Here is a 6,273-nt window from a genome sequence, read left to right as displayed (position 1 = left end):
CAGTCAAACCCCGAACCACTGAGTACCCGTTCCTATCCATCTTCGCATTTGCGTAAAACTCGCGAACAACACTCATGGGCACAACAACAGGTTCCTCATAAAAAGATACCCAACCCATCTCTAGAATCATCTCCAAAAGCTTACCATCCCTCCCCGATGGTAGAAAACCCCTCTCCTTCATTATGGGCTTCGATAGCAACCTCCTATACTCCGCTTCAGCCTCCAGAGTAGCAAACCTAGGCCTCATACCCCCAACACTTGAAGAATCGGTGGTGCTACTGCTTACTTGAGTTCTTTGTCTCTTGGGTGCCATTAAATTCGAATAAGTTGAAAAAAAGAAGTGTATAATAGATATTTAGGTTTAAGATTGAAAAATATGGTGGAAAATGGATGTGTATAAGGGTATGTATATATAGGGATTGAGAATTAGTTTTGGAATAGAAGTGGGAATTGATAATGGGAATAGTGGGAGTAATGGGGTGATTGGAATTGACTTGGAGGAGGAATTATGGGAAGTGGAGGAGGGAAAATCTGCTGGAGTGTTTGTTTTATTTTGAATTTTCATTTTTCTATTTTTTTCTAGGGGTGGAGCGCGGCCGCGAGCTATCCCAGCGCGGGCGCGCCGTATGTCTGTCAAACCAACGCGTCCACCCCCTTTTCCCAGCGCGGGCGCGCCGTGCTTCTATACTTTCAGCGCGGCCAGCCCCCCAAGTAGCACGGGTGCGCCGTGCTTCTGTCAAAACACCCTGTTTTTCTGCTTTTTCTGATTTTTTTGTGTTTTCTCCTATTTTTTTCTTCCTTCTACTTCTTTCCTTCCTACTAATGTACAACAAGCTTGGGTTGCCTCCCAAGAAGTGCTTGGTTTACATCGCTATCCTGACATAGAATCTCGAGATCACGTGGATAATAAAACGACACTAACCACCTCACGGTTTGCCATATTCCCATAGTAATGCTTCAACTGCTGTCCATTCACCTTGAACGCTTGGCCTGGATCATTATAAAAAATCTCCACCGCTCCATGTGGAAACACAGTTTTGATAAAAAAATGGCCCTGACCACCTCGACTTCAAATTCCCGAGAAAAAGACGGAGACGAGAGTTGAATAAAAGAACTTGTTGCCCCGACAAAAATGATTTGAGCACTAAGCCCCTATCGTGCCACCTCTTGACTTTCTCCTTATATAATTTGTTATTCTCATACGCTTGAAGTCGAAACTCATCGAGTTCATTCAATTGAAGCATCCTTTTCTTACCAGCTACATCCATATCAAGGTTCAATTTCTTCAAAGCCCAATATGCCTTGTGCTCAAGCTCCACAGGCAAATGACATCCTTTACCATAAACCAATTAAAACGGAGACATGCCTAGCGGAGTCTTGTATGCCGTTCAATAAGCCCAAATAGCTTCATCCAGCTTTAAAGATCAATCCTTCCTCGATGGATACACAACCTTCTCTAAAATACGCTTGATCTCTCTGTTAGATACCTCAGCTTGACCATTAGTCTAAGGATGGTATGCTGTATTAATTCGATGATACACATTATATCCCTGCATCATAGCAGTTAACTTGTGATTGCAGAAATGCGATTCCTCGTCACTGATCATGACTTTTGGAGTCCCAAATCCTGTGAATATTGATTGTGAAGAAAATTTAGCACTACCTTCGCATTATTTGTTGGCAAAGCTTTAACTTCCACCCATTTCGAGACATAATCAACCGCCAATAAGATATACTAATTATTGCAAGATGAGACAAATGGCCCCATGAAGTCAATTTCCCAAACATCGAAGATCTCAACCTCGAGTAGCACATTAAGAGGCATCTCATTCCTCTTAGACATGTTACCAACACGCTGGCAGCGATCACACTTCAAAACGAACCGATGCGCATCCTTAAACAATTTAGGCTAGAAAAATCCTGCTTGAAGGATACGAGCTACTGTCTTTTCTCCACCATAATGGCCTCCATAAATAATCGAATGACAATCTCGCAAGATACCCTCCGTCTCGCTGTACGGAATACATCTCCTGCTGATTTGGTCAGCTCCTTGCCTAAACAAAAATGGCTCATCCCACATGTACCACTTCACCTCATGAAGAAACTTCTTCCTTTGAGCAGAAGACACGTCTGGAGGCAAAATATTGCTCACTAGGCAGTTCACAATGTCTGCGAACCACGGTTCTTCCACTTGCACCCAAACAACTACTCATCGGGAAAAGACTCATTTATCAATATCTTATCCTATAAAGTCGAACTTGGATCTTCCAAATGAGAGAGTTGATCAGCGACTTGATTCTCAGTACCTTTCCTATACTTCATCTCTAATTCAAACTCCTAAAGTTAAAGAACCCATCGAATCAATCTAGGCTTTGAGTCCTTCTTCGAGATGAGATAGCGAATAGCAGCGTGATCAGTGAAAACTATCACTTTTGTCCCAAGTAAATAAGAATGAAATTTCTCAAAACGGTAGATAATGGCTAAGAGTTCCTTCTCAGTAGTAGTATAGTTCAGTTGAGCACTATTGAGGGTCTTACTAGCATAGTAGACCACATAAAATATATTATTCTTCCTTTGCCCAAGAACTGCTCCAACTGCATAGTCACTTGCATCACACATCATTTCAAAAGGCTCATTCCAATCAGGTGCAGTTATAACATGTGTCATAATTAAACTCTTTTTTAAGCTCTCAAAAGCAGCTAGACACTCATCATCAAACTTGAAAGGGACATCTTTCTCCAATAAATTGCACAATGGTTTAGAGATTTTAAAGAAGTCCTTGATGAACCACCTATAGAAACCCGCATGAGCAAGAAATCTGCGAATCCCCTTGACATAAATTGGTGGAGGAAGGTTTTCAATGACCCCCACCTTGGATTTATCCATCTCAAGACCCTTACTAGAGATGTTGTGCACAAGAATGATGTCCGGTTGCACCATAAAGTGACATTTCTGCCAGTTGAGAACCAGATTGGTCTCAACACACCTTTTAAGAACTGTGCCAAGATTTTGCCACTCGTCGAAAGAATCCCCGAAAACAGAAAAATCATCCATGAACACCTCCACATTCTGACCAATCATGTCAGAGAAAATGGCCATCATATATCTCTGAAATGTGGCAGGTGCACCACACAACCCAAAAGAAACTCTTCTAAAGCCAAAAACACCAAATGGACAGATGAAGGTAGTCTTTTCTTAATCTTTTGGAGTGATGCACATTTGATTATAACCCGAATAGCCATCCAGAAGGTAATATTATTCATGCCCAGCTAACCTGTCAAGCATCTGATCAATGAAAGGAAGAGGGAAGTGATCCTTCCTCATGGACTTGTTCAGCTTCCTGTAATCCATGCAAACTCTCCACCCCGTGACTGTTTGAGTAGGAATGAGCTTATTCTTCTCATTAGCGACCACATGATATCTCCTTTCTTTGGCACACACTAAACTAGACTCACCCAAGAACTGTCAGAAATAGGATATATGATCCCTGCATCTAACCACTTGAGAATTTCCTTCTTCACAACCTCTTTCATTATCAGATTTAGCCTTCTCTGTTGCTCAACACTTGGCTTACTTCCTTCATTTAGCAGAATTTATGCATGCAATAAGAAGGGCTGATTCCCTTGATATCTGCTATAGTCCATCCAATTGTCGATTTGAACTTTCTCAGAATTCTCAAGATCTTTTCCTCATCACTACCTGAAAGTTCAGATGCAATAGTAATAGGCAAAGTAGATGCATCACCTAAAAATGCATACCTCAAATGTTCAGGCTATGGTTTAAGCTCGAGTGTAGGAGCTTCCTCTATAGATGGCTTGAGATGCCCCTCAACATTTTTAAGTTATGATATTCCAAGAGATTCAAAAGGCATATCCAACCTTCGCTTCCAAGGAAAAGCATTCAAATACTGCAACTGCTCATCACCTTCATCATCTTCACTATCTGAATTCCCCAACAAGGCCTACTCTAAGGCATCAGACCTTAGCATTTGATCAAGTTCTGAAGTAACCACATAATCAACCAATTCCACTTTTAAGCACTCCTCATTATCAGTAGGAAATTTCATGGCATTGAATATGTTAAAAGTCACATCCTGATCCAATACTCGCATAGTGAGCTCACCCTTCTGCACATCTATCAAGGTTCGGCCGGTAGCCAAGAATGGTCTTCCTAAGATTATGGGGATCTTTTTATCCTCCTCGATATCAAGAATTACAAAGTCAGCAGGAAAGATGAGTTTGTTCACGTTGACCAAGACATCCTCCATAATGCCTCGTGGATATGTAATAGAACGATCAACCAACTGCAAGGACATATAAGTAGGCTTTGGATCAGGTAAATCCAACTTCTTGAAGATAGACAAAGGCATCAGATTGATGCTAGCTCCCAAATCACATGAACACTTGTCGAACGACAAGTTTCGGATGGTGCAAGGAATAGTGAAGCTTCCAGGATCTTTAAGCTTCGGAGGCAACTTTTGTTGCAGCACAATACTGCATTCCTCTGTAAGAGCAACGGCCTCTAAGTCATCGAGCTTCATTTTACGAGAGATAATATATTTCATAAACTTTGCATATCTAGGCATATGTTCAAGAGCTTCAGCAAAAGTTATGTTGATATGAAGTTTCTTGAACACCTCCAGAAACTTAGCAAACTGCTTATCCAACTTTTACTTCTGCAGCCTCTTAGGAAAATGAGGTGGAAAATAGACATGTTTCTTCCCTATATTACCCTCAGGAGGAGTGTGTTCCACAGTTTTCTTCCTTTTTTCCACTTTTGCTTCCTTTTGCACATCTTCTTCAGCCACATCTTCAGATTCTGGAACTTGAAATTTTTCGGGGCTTGCAACCTTCCCAGACCTTAATGTAATTGCCTTAACCTGCTACTTTGCTTCCTTCTTGCCTGTAACTTCTATGTCACTAGAGAGTGTACCAGGTTGTCGATTCAGCAAGGCATTGGCAATCTGCCCAATTTGGTTCTCCAAGTTCTTAATAGAAACCGTTTGGCTCTTGCACATGAGCCTCAACTCCTCCAATTCATATTTTTCATTAGATTGTTGCAGTTGGAGTTGTTGTCTTGGTGCATATTGCGGTTGTTGAAAACCAGGAAGGTTGTATTGCTTTGATGCATACTGCTGATAAGGCTATTGCACCACATTCTGAGTGTTTCTCTAGCTAAAGTTAGGATAATTACGATTGTTGGGATGATATATGGCTGGAACTGGTTGCTGCGACCTCTGAAAGTTGCTCACGAACTGAGCTGATTCACTAGAAATAGCACACTACTCCGTCTCATACGCACCACACAAAGTTCACAAACACTAGTGATCTGATTAACTCCATAATTAGCCAAAGAATCCACCTTCATCGTTAAAGCCTTAAGCTGAGCAGCTATAGCAGTAGCTGCATCTACGTCCAGTATTCCTGCTACCTTGCCTTGAGTTAGTCGCTGAGAAGGGTTCTGATATTCATTAGCAGCCATCAGTTCAATCAAATCATAAGCTTCATCATAGCTCTTAGCCCATAAGACTCCACCTGATGCTGCATCGAGCATAGGTTTAGAAGTCGCACTCAAACCATTATAAAATCAGTTTATAATCATCCAGCCAGGCATTCCATGATGAGGACAATTTCTAAGCATCTCCTTATAACAATCCCAAGCTGCACATAAAGACTCTCCCGATTGCTGCGCAAATTGAGTAAGAGCATTCCTGATTGTAGCTGTCTTCATCATAGAGAAGAATTTATAAGAAACTTTTGAGCATGATCTTCCCATTTGGTAATAGAGCCTGGTGGTAGAGAATGCAACCAACACTTAGCTTTATCCCTCAGAGAGAATGGGAAAAGCCTTAGCTTAAAAACATCTTCAGATATGTTGTTGAATTTGAAAGTGTTGCAGATCTCTATGAAATATCTAATATGCATGTTGGAATCTGTAATAACCCCAATTTTTGGGAAATTTTTGAAACCCTTATGAATAGTGTTTTTGCTGAATGAGAAAACTTTTCATGCCACACTATGTAGGGGTTCTGTTATTGATCTTCTGGGATATTATTAGTACTCTATGTGGTATATAAGTGTATGTAAAGATCGTCAGAATCCAATTTCCGAACACTTGGATTTTTCCCGGAAATCCACTAAATACGGAAAGGATTGAGTATAAGGTAACAGGATAAAAAGAATTTAAATTAAAGGATTATAATAGAGGATCATAAAAAGGAATATAATGTATTGAGAAAGGTTAAGGGAACCTAAGTAATAAGATCCCGGGTAT

At 40.8% G+C, this 6,273-nt stretch overlaps 1 non-coding gene across 1 annotated transcript; it reads left to right on the top strand.

The window, feature by feature from the left end:
• Positions 1 to 5,611: 5,611 nt before the first annotated feature.
• Positions 5,612 to 5,718, top strand: LOC141723136 (small nucleolar RNA R71). The gene has a single exon (XR_012576126.1). It is a non-coding gene; the product is annotated as a small nucleolar RNA R71 (small nucleolar RNA).
• The last annotated feature ends 555 nt before the right edge of the window (positions 5,719 to 6,273 follow it).

The sequence above is a fragment of the Apium graveolens genome, chromosome 4, assembly GCF_009905375.1.
Source record: "Apium graveolens cultivar Ventura chromosome 4, ASM990537v1, whole genome shotgun sequence".
NCBI lineage: Eukaryota > Viridiplantae > Streptophyta > Magnoliopsida > Apiales > Apiaceae > Apium > Apium graveolens.
Note: the sequence above shows the minus strand (reverse complement) of the source record. Positions and strands in the feature narration are given on the sequence as shown.